General features: G+C 32.7%; 1 long non-coding RNA gene across 1 annotated transcript; it reads right to left on the reverse strand.

Annotated features, from left to right (window-relative positions):
* Positions 1-3108: 3108 nt before the first annotated feature.
* Positions 3109-14010, reverse strand: LOC134696661 (uncharacterized). Its single transcript, XR_010102984.1, has 4 exons — positions 13786-14010; positions 7581-7679; positions 6311-6428; positions 3109-3372 (listed from the first exon to the last, which is right to left on the reverse strand). It is a non-coding gene; the product is annotated as an uncharacterized LOC134696661 (long non-coding RNA).
* Positions 14011-14079: the final 69 nt, after the last annotated feature.

Consider the following 14079-nt stretch of genomic DNA (forward strand, 5'->3'; position numbering starts at 1 on the left):
TCTAAGTGTTATGATTATACAGAAATCTTCTTTTTGAGCTCGATTGGTTTGGGGGGGGGGGGGGGCAAGTGACCTTTCTTATCAATTGGTGTTTGTCGTCGTCCGTCGTCCGTCGTCCCATGTCGTCGTTTGTCGTAGAATAACTTTAACAAAAATAAAAATATATGATCAAGTAGGTTAAAATCCCTGGTTAAAAATCCCTGTCCTGTTGTTGGTAATTGTTAAGAAGAAGCTTCGGTACATCAGTTATGTGAGTGTAAATGATACAAATGTTTTGCAATTACTAGTGTGGCATGTATACATAGCCACAAAAACCTTATTTCCCATTTGTTGGGTTGAAAGTGGTACAAATGTATATACTAGCATGATTTGCAATCCATTTCAATTATAGATAATCTGACTTCTTTTCTAAGTCTATGTGAATAATTCAAGGTTACTTTCGCATACAAATTAACAACAATGAAAAGTAAATACAACGAGGTGCCTACCATATTCAATATATTTATTAACTTGGTTGTTTCATGCAAAAGAAATACTAATTACGTACTTTTTGACCATGTGTCTTCTACTTGTATTTCCTTATCAGCTATTGGCAGCTGTAATCTTTTAATGTGAAGAATATTGGCTTTTGATTTTACCATTTGGTAAGGGACTTTCCGATTTAAATTTTCATCGGAGTTCGGTATTATTTAGTGATTTTACATTTTGTTGCTTAACAAATCTGTTATAAATTTAAAAACGTATTACCCTCAATCGAGACTGTTTTATAAAGATATATATATATATATATTATTCAGGTGAAAAAGAAAAAACAAAACCATCAGACTCGTCAAATACAGGAATAACAGATAAGAAAGGTAACTGTATGTATGACATGTTAGCCAAACAGGTGAAAACAACAGGCATTAGAAATACAAATATATGATAAAGAAGGTTAAAATCCCAAGTAATGTCCCAGTCCTATTGTTGGTAATTGTTAAGAAGTAGAATTTGTACATCAGTTATGTGAGTGAAAATTGTGAAAGTGTTTTACTACAAATAATTCGAAAGGTAAACAAGGAAAGTATAAAAACAGTTTCAATCCAATGTTTCTACATAAGAAATTGTCTATACATGTCAGGAATATGACAGTTTATATCCATTTGTTTGATGTGTTTGAGCTTTGATTTTGCCATTTGAAAAGTAACTTTTCGTCTTGCTTTTTTTCGGAGCTCCTCAAAAGTATAGTCCAGCTTTATTTCGAAAGTCAATGTGAATGTTGCAAGTAAATATTTTGCCTACAATTTTACAACAATAAAAAGTATAAAAAACGAGGTGCCAAACATATTGAATATATTTATTCCCTTGATAATTTAATGCATAAGAATGTCCAGTAATATATTCTTTATCTATATAGATGTGTGTCATTAATACATAATAGCATATTTCATTATGAGCAGTTTGATACTTAATTATTTAGGTGAAAAAGAAAAAATCAGACAACCAGACTCGTCAAATAAAGGAAAAACAGATGATAAAGGTAACTGTATGTATGAAATATTAGCCGAGCAGAGGAAAACAATAGTCATTTGAAATAAAAATATATGATAAACTAGATTATAATCTCTTGTCAAACATCCCTGTCTTGATGTTCGAAATTGTTGAATTAGCAGTACACTGGTAAAAATGCCACACATGTGAACATGCGTGACACATGCGTTTCACATGTGTGTCGCACGCATGTGAAAGAGACGTTTCATGCCACGCATGTGACACATGTGTGAAAAACGAATGTGATACGCATGATATACACATGTGATCATGTGTTTCACGTGTGAATCACATGTGTAGGAAAAAACACCTGTGACACATGCGTGATTTCTGCATTCAAAAGGCATGGTGCCTGTACTAAAAAAAATTCAAAATGTGTGATACGCATGATACACACATGTGATCATGCGTTTCACATGTGAATCATATGTGTACAAGAAATACACCTGTGATACATGCGTGATTTCTGCATGTAAAAGGCATTGTGTCTGTATTAAATATTTTTCAAAATGTCCTCCTATATGTCTAATTATCATGGTTGTTGATATGTTTGTTAGTTCTCAGGTGCAGCAAAAGTGATTAGTATACATATAGTTAATATTATTGAAGTTTCATATTTATCCTGTTCTACCTATTGTGAATGATTCATGAAGAAACATTTTATAAAAATCATCAGACTGCAATACAATTTGAACCTGATCTGTAACTTGTTAAACCAAAACTTAAATCAATATATAAGCTGAAGCATGACAAAAAAAACCCAAGAAAATGTGCGACAGTGTCACTATATAATATAGTACACTGAAATTCTGCTCACACTTTTCATGTTCAGTATAGCACAAAGTCAGGGTCAAAACCTGAACTAGAAGCCATTATATCACTTATTTGTGTCAATTAAGTTGATTGGGCTTCAACTGCATCGCTAACTACATATACAGTGACCAACAACTTTAACCAAAAATCCTTAAGTTAAAATAAGATGGACGAATGGACAGACAGACACACGCACCAAAAACACATACTACTCCTTGACTAACCTATTATTAATTGTCTTACTTGCAAAAGATGCCTATTTTTGTTTTTAAAGTTTTGAAGAAAAAAAGTAGTTTACTCAGCCCCATATTCATGTGCCTGTTTCAAGCCAGGGTTTCCGTAGTTGTCTAAAGTCTCATCCTAACTAAACATATTTCAAAAATTTGGTGTTAATAGCAGTGCTTTGATTGGTAGACTCTGGTCAATTAAGTAGATCATGAAATTGTTTAGACACCTGTTTATTGTTGAGGACTGTATGTTAGCACCTTAATGCCTTTTATGTGCTTTTGTTGTTGTGTTGCTGTCTGATTGATTTATACCTCATATCACATTATATTGATTAATTGCAGTTATTTTCAACCATTTCCTTCTTATTTCAAATCAATTTGTTGACAAACAATAAGCATATACCATTAGAAGATTTCAAAGTTTGGCTGCATAATAAGCTAAAAATTCTTGTAATTTCAAATATTTATATAAAATTCAGTTTAAAACATGTGTTATTCATTTTAGACTATAATTGTCATTTGACACAATAATTTGAATTTGAATTGTATTATAATCAGAAAGTACTTGTGGTTGAAAAAATATACACAATATTTAATTCCATGTGTTTTAAATTTCTTGAATACATCATTCCCATATCATGACCACGTGTAAGAGTTCTATCCTGTATGGAATTGCTGTAATTGCTATTTGTATCCAAGGCTTCCTTCGTACATTAGCACTTATCCTAGGCTTCTAAGATGTTGCTTGAATGATAAAATCCTGTAATACATTATCAGCCATCAGACTCTTGGAATACAGTTGCTGTAATTAAAAAAAACCACTATATAACATCAAATATTGGCTTACCAATCAAGCAAAAATGATAACATAAATTAAATAAGTAATGATTTACCAACCTTACATATATGTATTTAAATATCGTGTGAACAACTGTAGTGGAGAAATAATAGTTTTCTTTTTGCTATTTATCATGGTTGGTTTTTTTTGCTTATTGTCTTTTAAGTAAATCAGGCTGTAAGTTTTCTCTTTGGAATTGTTTTACATCTGTCATTCTATGATCTTTTATAGCTTGCTAAATTCTGTATTGGTTTTGCTTATTGTTGAAAGCTGTACATACATGTAAAGTGGTCTATAGTTGCTAACATTCAGTCATTTAGACTCTGATGGATAGTTGTCTCATTGGCAATAATACTACATATTATTTTTTTACTTTAATAAATGAATAATTAATAATGATAACTAACTCTTTTCATGCATGTGTACTACACATTACCTGTATATATAATATATATGGCATTCGGACCTTAATGTAGACCAATTTAAAAACAGGGACCAAATTCCCCAAAAAAATAATACACGATTTGATTCAGCATATTTAATAGAGAACTCTATGAATTCAAGAACAAAACCCCATTGAAATTGGTAAAAAAAAATAGAGGCTCTTAAGAGCCTGTGTTGCTAACCTTGGTTTATGTGCATATTAAACAAAGGAAACAGATGGATTCATCACAAAATTGTGTTTTCGTGATGATGATGTGTTTGTAGATCAACTTTTACTGATCATTGTTGTTACTGACAGTTTTCTCTATCTATAATGAACTTGGCCCTTTAGTTACAGAGGACACTATGTAAAAATTTACCAAAATTTACCAAATGTTAAAAAATGACTATAAAGGGCAATAACTCCTTAAGGGGTCAACTGACCATTTTGGTAATGTTTGACTTATAATTTGTAGATCTTAATTTGCTGAACATTATTGCTGTTTACAAGTTATCTCTATCTATAACATTATTGCTGTTTACAAGTTATCTCTATCTATAATAGTATTCAAGATAGTAGCCAAAAACGGCTAAATTTCTTTAAAAATTACCAATTGGGGGGCAGTAACCCAACAACCAGTTGTCCAATTCATCTGAAAATTCCAGGGCAGATAGATATTGACTAGAAAAACAAGGAAACCCCTTGTAAGATTTCCTTTAAATGCTTTGGTTTCAGAGTTATAAGCCAAAATCTACATTTTACCCCATATGTTCTATTTTTAGCCATGGTGGCCATCTTTGTTGGTTGGCAGGGTCACCGCACACAATTTTCAAACTAGATACCCTTATTATGATTTTGGCTAAGTTTTGTTGAATTTGGTTCAGTAGTTTCAGAGGAGAAGATTTTTGTAAAAGATAACAAACATTTATGAAAAATTGGTAAAAAAATGACTATCTCCTTAAGGGGTCAACTGACCATTTTGATCATGTTGACTTATTTGTAGATCTTACTTTGCTGAACATAATTGCTGTTTAAAGTTTATCTCTATCTATAATAAATTTCAAGATAATAACCGAACACAGACAAAGTTTCCTTAAAATTACCAATTCAGGGGCAGCAACCCAACAACCCATTGTCTGATTTATCTGAAAATTTCAGGGCAGAGAGATCTTGACCTAATAAACAATTTAACCCCCATGTCAGATTTGCTCTAAATGCTTTGAGTTCAGAGTTATTAGCCAAAATATACATTTTACCCCTATGTTTTATTTTTAGCCATGGTGGCCATCTTGATTATTTTGGCGGGTGACGGGACACAATTTTTAAACTAGATACCCCAATGATGATTGTGGCCAAGTTGGGTTAAATTTGGCCCAGTAGTTTCAGAGAAGATTTTTGTAAAAGTTTTCGAACGACGGACATATGAGAAAAGCTCACTTAAGACAGGCACGGATCCGTACGGCATAGGGAGGTTCCCTTTATTTTTAGACGATCAATGCATTTGAATGGAGACATGTAATTGGACCCCCCCCCCCCCCCCAACACTTTTTTTAAATGACTGGATCAGCCCCTGTTTAAGGGCCAGGTGAGCTAAAAAGCAATTTATACAAAGTATTAGAAAAGTATTGTTTTGGCCCCTTTTTTCATAAACAGTTTGTGCCATAACCCCCAAAATCAATCCCAACCTTCCTTTTTTGGTATGGAACCTTGTGGTACAATTTCAGAAAGATCCATACACATACACACAAGTAATTGTCTGGAACCTAGGAAAAATACTTATTTTGACCCCTTTTGGGCTCCTTGTTCCTAAACTGTTGGGACCATAACCCCAACATCAATCCCAATCTTCCTTTTGTGGTTTCAAACCTTGTGTTTATATTTCATAGAGATCCATTCATTTAAACTAAGGTTACTGTCTGGAAACTTATTGTCTTCGGACGATGCTTACAAAGATGACAAAGAACACCAAATTTTTAAGGCGGTCATATAAAAATGGAATGTCTATAGCTCTATAGATGCATTCTGTTAACATCTAGCTACAAAATTTGTCATTTATCTTCCATAGGGGTATAACTCAAAACTCCAAATGCTCTGCAAATTGTTTATTTGCACTACTTTTTTGATTATCTCTGCTGCGGAAGTTCATTATGGTTGAAATTTGGTATGAATGTTTGTAAACTTTACAAATGAAAATCAAAGTGCACAGAAACCTCTTGGTATTGTATGCAGGGACATATATTTTTAAGGAGTTTTAACTATAAGAAAAAGTACAGGGTTCCAATGTCCCCTGCATGGCACATAGTTTGTTTATTCAAAGTATATTCAAGCAATAACCTAAAAAAAAAACATGTTTTGTTCTTAAAACCTAGGAACTACCACAATGGATTTCCCTTTTTTGAAATTGCCTTGGAATTCAGTATTTTTGTATTAAAATTTAAATACTGTATTTTTGCATTAAATACCTCAACAAATACATACCAGTTACATATACTGTAGCTATAGGATCTCCTCTATATCTAATCCTGTCGCCAATTTCATTTAAACATATAATGTATATATATAGCTTCCCCTTCCACTGACATCTGAGGAGCTAATACTGAAAATTTAAATTCCTCTGATTATCATATAAAACCTGAACCTGATGCACTATCTTCCAATAAAAATAAATTGACAATAAAGTTCTCCTTTGGTTAAGAGAAAGAAAACAAGTGATTTTTTTATATATTATAACCAATATATACTGAACATGGTAATTGGAACATCACTAGTTTTCTGGATTTAAATATTGCTCGTTTTGACAGGATCTTTTACAGCTGACTCTATAGTATGGTTTTGTTCACTGTTGAGACCCTAAAATTTATAGCATCCTTTTCATTTCGACTAGTGAAAAGTTTTCTTGTTGACAATCCAACCACAATCTCTTTTCATTAATTCAGCTTATTTTTAAAATATTAAAAAATTTCAATCTGCGACAATAATTTTTAAACTTTATTTATTTAATATATAAGGTAAATTGATCAACACTAAGAAGCAATATTAAAAAAACCCGGTCATTGTCATTTTAACTCCAATGACAATCAATGCACAGTGATGTATATGTGCAGGACTCAAAACTAAGTACATGTATGATACTATCACCTATCAAAACTCAGCTTAAATCATGAAGGCATATAGAAAACAAGAATGTGTCCCTAATACACGGATGCCCCATCCTCATTATCATTTTTTTATGTTAAGTGGACCGTGAAAATATGGTAAAACTCTAATTTGGCATTTAAATTAGAAAGATTATATCATAGGGAACATGTGTACTAAGTTTCAAGTTCTTGGACTTCAACTTCATCAAAACCTACCTTGACCAAAAACTTTGACATGACGGACGGACAGACAGACGAACAAACAAACGCACAAACAAAAAAAAATAATGCCCATAAAAAGTCAGTATAACTGATTTTCAACAGTTTTCAAAAGTTTTAAACCCTTAATTTAAGCAAAAGTATACATTGGGTAGGCCAGTCTACCTAGGTAGGCTTGTAATGCAGATGCTATGATTATTTGAACTTCTGACATCTCAAGTGTGTTTGTATGGGACAGTAGGAGGGGATTAGGGTAAGGGTGCATTAAAGCATACTTGACATTGGAAAGATAGAAAAATAATCAACAGTGTACATGTACAATTATACTTAAAGCATAAGTTACCAGTACATCAAATTATCAAAATTAACTGCAATTCTACAGATGAACATACTTTGATATCTGTTCTTTTTTCAGGACATTCACATCTACATGTATAGTACATGTTCACCAGTGGTTTTAATACTGTACTTTCCATTCTTTTGGTAACAAGCTAAAATTGTAAATCTAAATTATTTAATCAAGAAGTCCAGACAAAAACTAGATGTGCATTGTAGTATGAACATGTTGAACTGATGCTCACTAATTTATACCTTTACTATATATACTTTTTCTTTTGAGTGAATGCAAACAACATGTTACGTAAGCAAACAACAGAAAGAAGATCAACAGGTGAACAGCATCTTACATGTAGCTAAAAAATACATTTACAGTATAAACTTTCTGATTTTAATTGATATATTTTGCTGTATAGAGTTAAAATCATTTCAGGCATTAATTACCGTCAGATGTTTATTAGATCTTTGCTGTTAAAATACACCATTTTCATATACATGATATAGGAAAGATTTGAAGTCATGTTCGAACGTAGCACGTTGTCATTTCTGTTATAATCCATATACAATGTATCATGTATATCCGGCATTTAACAAAAGAACAACCTTTCATGTATCTTGCAGCATGCCAATAGATTTTCTGTCAAAAAGCACGTTTTGTGTGTGTTTTTGTTAGTCAATAGATGTCTTTCTTCTTTGTATACATGGTATAGATCTGATGAGTTAATCCCTTTTCACATCATGTACAAGGACTGAGGTTATGTATGTGCCTGTTTCAAGTCATGAGCCTGTAATTCAGTGGTTGTCGTTTGTTTATGTGTTAACGTTACATATTTGTTTTTCGTTCATATTTTTTATATAAATTATAAAATAAGGCCGTTACTTTTCTCATTTGAATTGTTTTACAGTTTTATTTCAGGGCCTGTTATAGCTGACTATGTGGTATAGGCTTTGCTCATTGTTGAAGGCTGTACGGTGATCTATAGTAACTATGGTTAATTTCTGTGTCATTTTGGTCTCTTGTGGACCATCGTCTCATTGGCAATCATACCACATCTTATTTTATATATATAGGTGGGTTTATTTTGGCACCACAAACTGCTAACTATATAGTCCAGCCCCAATCACATCCTGCATATTAGTATGTGCCTGTCCCATGTCAGGAGTTTGTAATTCAGTGGTCCAGGTTTTCCTTTAATTTGTTGTTAAGTCTGTTAGTATTCTTGTTTGAATTGTTTTACACATTTTTTATTTTCATTTAATAGGGTCTTTTATATAGCTGATTTCTGTAAATTCAGAAATTATTGCAAGGTTTTTATTATTGCTAAAATGCGACAGAGTTGTAAACGCAATAATTTAAACTCACATTTAAAAATATTTTATATGAATTTAACAGGATTTTTCTCAAAATCGAAAAAATTAAAATCGCATTTAAGACAAATTAGCAATAATAAATGCATACATTAATTTCAGAATTTACAGTATATGGTATAATAAATGTATGGGCTTTGCTCATTGTTAAAGGATGTATGGTGACATATATAGTTGGTAACAAATTGATGTCATTTGATCTCTGTTTTTTTTCATTAGTGTAAGGCCATGGATAATTAATTGTTGGTTTCCCCTAACATGAGAATTTTTTGTAAACCCGGCAGGCAGCTTTTTTTGTGACCATGCATAAGTTTAGGAGATAACTGTATTGTATTTTAAGCTCCGACGGCATCAATTGTGGATTTGATGGTCGCAAATTAAGTTTACTGGCGACGGGTTAGTTAATTAATGTTTTCTCCAATAAATGCAAACATTAAATAATACATGTAGTAAATAAGTGATTCTAATGCAATTTTTATCCTACAATTGGCTAAAGTTTATATAATTACCGTCAATTCCACAGCTTAAACCAGCATGACCAGGGATAACTAATGAGGGATCTGAATTTTGAATTGATTGGATTACTACATGTTGTCATTAATAGAACAACACCATCTTAAATTCGCCGTTTTACAGTTATTTTATTCGAATTGGTATCAAAGAGGTTCCAATTTGAACGTTTTCATTTCTATGAAGATTCAAGTCACATAATGACATTTAGCCATGACTTACAAAATGTAAGTTCTTTGCGCAAAATTCATTCATGAAGTTTTGGGGATTTTTTTTGTACTAGTATGTCAAATTTATACATTTTTTCAAGCTCTAACATCATGAACATACTATTTCTTTTTGTTATGCATTAGAATCGGAATAACAGTACAGTAGTTGAAGATTTGTCACCGTCCATTGTTGATTTGATGGCCGAAAATGCAGTTTTACTGACGACAATTATTTTTTTTTAACCTGGGCCACACTGCACTGTGTCTAAACCACACCGGCAGAATTTGATCGGACTCGATGGTATCTAACGTCCGGCACAATGACGGAACATCAATAGACAGAAGAAAGATAGGTTTCTCCTTATTTTCTTATTTTTTTAATGATATCGAAGAATATATATACATATACAACTATTTTCTATTGTGAGATGCAATATTTTCTACAACCGTTCTATATTAACAGAGAAATAAGTCAAAATGCATGTCAAAATGACGAATTGAGTGAACCTTGCCTCGAAATTGTTTAATTTCTCTTTAAATTGTTCACATTGTACGGAAAGAAATGTACGGGAAGATAGATACTGACACGGAGATTGCAAAACTAGTCATTATGAGCATCTCAATACTTGTATTTGTGTGTATGGAACGAAAGAAATGGGTCATGTCAAATAAAAATACACCGGTTTCGTCATTGTTGTTTACTACACAACACCCGGTTTCGTCTATATATATCACCCTGTTTTTTATATTTTTTTAAAACCAACAATTTATGAAAAGCAACGTTAACACGGATCTGAACATTGTCTTTCAAAAGAATTTAAATATATATGTATTATAAAGTAAACTTGGCGTGTTTACATTATTTACATAGGTAATTATAGTACTACACATTTTCCTAATGAAAGTCGTATCCGTTATTTTACTGATCTTCAAACTAATTTTAAATGGAATATAAATACTCAATAGCAAACACTGATATCTAATTATTTTTTTAACATTAACATTATGATATTTTTTTTATATAGGTTTTGAGATACATCGCAGTATGTCCCCCCCCCCCCCCCCCCCCTTTTTTTTTTTTTACAAAGAAAACCTAATTAACGCTTAAAAAACAAAATTTAAAACATCACCTTAAAGTATGCAGAAGTTAAGATTTATATTACTAAGAAGTGTGTAAAGTTTGATGCAATAATGATTAACCATTTTGAGATATGGCGCGACATGTTAAAAAAAAACACACTCCTGTTTTACTTACAAAGTTCTGTAACTCAAACAGATTTAATTTGATTTTCACTAAAAGGTTTACAAATCGTTTGACCATTTCAAGAAATAACTTTATTAAGTTTCATGAAAACTAGATAAGCTGTTCTCAAGTTACGGTGCGACATGTTTACGCTGGACAGAAAGATAGACGGATAGCTAGACGGACGGACGGACGGACGGACCGAATGACTGATAGATGAAGGAACGGACGGATGGAAGGACGGATGGACAGACGGGTGTATACAATAATACGTCCTGACAAAATTGGGATGGGCGTGTGAAAACGCAAAGAAATGAAAAAAAAATCGTAATTAAAGGTCAATAAGTTGTATTAGGATATCGGCCAAGTCGATTTATTTGTATATTTGTCTGCCTTATCATTTTCCTATATAACTTTTATATATATTTGAGAAAAATGTATAGAAATCGATAAAAAGAACTTGATATTCGGCATTTATTATAATAAACATAATCCAACTCACATAATCCGATTTCCCGGGTGTCCCTGTTTTCTCATTTCTTACAATATTTTAATTCGTTATACACTTTATAAGATAAGTGGCGAACCTAGATGACGTATAGGTTGCACGCCCCGACCCCACCTTCGGTTGCCAAAATATTGATTCCTGTATTTAACGATTTTGTAAAGCAAAAAATAATCAAAATATTGTTCGACCCGCTACGCTCGGCGGTATGTACAAGTTGTTCGAAATACGCCCACTTTGAAATAAACTGAATCCGTCTGTCCGTATATATTGTCAAAATATATTGACCAACGTCAGTGTACGATCATCATAACACAATGGCGACAGTACAGACTCGTTTTTTTTAATAATGTTAACAAAATAATTACTATTGAATTTTATCGATGACCTGAGACTATTATACTAATTTGTTCATAGCAGTATAGTTACAATTAGTGATAAATAAATTTTATTTTAATGCATGGTAGTTGTAATCCTACATTCTATGTCGATTATGCATGCAGATACATTTGTCTTATCATCAACGTTTATCCTTAAGAAGATTTATTTTTAACGATGGTAGAAAAGATTACATACATGGAATGATTAGATTACTTATAAAGGTGTCCATTCTTTTGTGCGAGAAAATCACATATCAATTGTGTGTTTCGATTTTTAAGACCGTAAACTTTAATTTCAAGTTTAAACATGTTCAACATATTTTCCCATAACTCATATAGAAAACGCATATTTAAAGAGCTTTAATCTCAATATGCTGTTAAAAAAGTTCGGAATGCAAAGTAAAATTAAAATATTTGAGTTCTATAAGAGTAGGAATTTGCTTATTATTTATTTGAATCTGAGACTCATATAAATAATAAGCCGCTGTCCGGTGAACGAACTTGTTTTCGAACGACCCACAAAACTCCTTTTGAACTCTGAAATTAAATAATCAATTGTAATGTAATGCGATTATGATTTTTTTTATTTGACCAAACCGGGTTATGCATTTTGAAATCTATGACGAAACCGGGTTGTATACATTGACGAAACCGGCCAGTTCCATTTTGACATGACCCATTTCTTTCGTTCCATACACATAAATACAAGTATTGAGATGCTCATAATGACTAGTTTTGCAATCTCCGTGTCGGTATTTATCTTCCCGTACCTTTCTTTCCGTACAATGTGAACAATTTAAAGAGAAATTAAACAATTTCGAGGCAAGGTTCACTCAATTCGTCATTTTGACATGCATTTTGACTTATTTCTCCGTTAATATAGAAAGGTTGTAGAAAATATTGCATCTCACAATAGAAAATAGTTGTATATGTATATATATTCTTCGATATCATTAAAAAAATAAGAAAATAAGGAGAAACCTATCTTTCTTCTGTCTATTGATGTTCCGTCATTGTGCCGGACGTTAGATACCATCGAGTCCGATCAAATTCGGCCGGTGTGGTTTAGACACAGTGACACTGTCAGACTTAAAAATATTTCTATCTGGAGGGGGGGATCCCCTTTTTTGGCTGATCAATGCATTTGAATGGGGACATATAGTTGGAACCCTCAGGCCCCCTTTGTCCTGGGTTGGGAACTCCTCTTTTTAAATGGCTGGATCCGCCCCCGTGATTTTATCCCATTACTGGATATCACAAAAGTCCCTGTAAAATTTTAACGTCACAATACAAAATATATGATGCCACATGTACAATGGAAAAGTGTATGTTGTATGCGTCAAAATTTCAAGCGGCGGGGTCAGCCGGGATTAGCGATAAGATGTATAACAGTCCAAATAATTATGACGTCTTGAAGGCTATTATAATTTTTTTCTTTGACGCCTTACATCGACAAGCGATAAGATGTATAACCACTTGATTTTCAAGGGTTTGGGTAGTCCAAATAATTATGACGTCTTGAAAGGCTATTATAATTTTTTCTTTGACGCCTTACATCAACATTATAATAGCCTTTCAAGACGTCATAATTATTTGGACTAGGGTTTGGGTAGTTATTTATAGCTATTTGGACTAGGTTTTTTTGGGGGGAAAGGGGGAGGGCTGGCTAGGATGAAAATGTTATCCTGCATTGTCCATTGTTGTCAAACATGTCGAAGTAACCCTTTTTTTATCCTGGCTTTTATATTCAATTTCAATCAAACCCCCACCACCCACTGAATTGTATCCAATTCAATACAAATGGTGGCATAGACTATAAGCTCCCTCAACATGAGTTCGGCGATTTAAAAAAAAAGAAGGTCCTGTTGTTTACCAGTGGGGCGAGTTGACTTGCTTCCGTTTTAAAACTTCTTGTAAATTTTTGACTGATTTTCTGGTTTACATGCATGACATGAACACAATGACCCCTATGTTTTTCATGAAGGTATAATACTATCATCTTCCTAAAAAATGTGCATGATTATGATGGGGGTCTATGATATTTACCTTTCATAATATTTTGACATTTGGCCATTACGCTTTCCCATGGTCATGATGGTCCAAGTACTCAAACAATACACTGCCTACACTTTCTAAAATGTATGTTTCGTTCCCCGATTTCTTCCAGTTAATCGACAATGCAACCCATTTCAATATATCTGTTTACAATAGCTTTGTGAACCTTCTGTTTCAATCTTTGTATCATCCTTTCAAATAAGCAGCAGACGAGCGTCCTTTCGTTTAAACTGGAATCCGCTTGTATTACGCTTCACTTAAACAACCGGTATGGCCCGATTTTAG

This window comes from Mytilus trossulus, chromosome 14 (genome assembly GCF_036588685.1).
Source record: "Mytilus trossulus isolate FHL-02 chromosome 14, PNRI_Mtr1.1.1.hap1, whole genome shotgun sequence".
Taxonomy (NCBI): Eukaryota; Metazoa; Mollusca; class Bivalvia; order Mytilida; family Mytilidae; genus Mytilus; species Mytilus trossulus.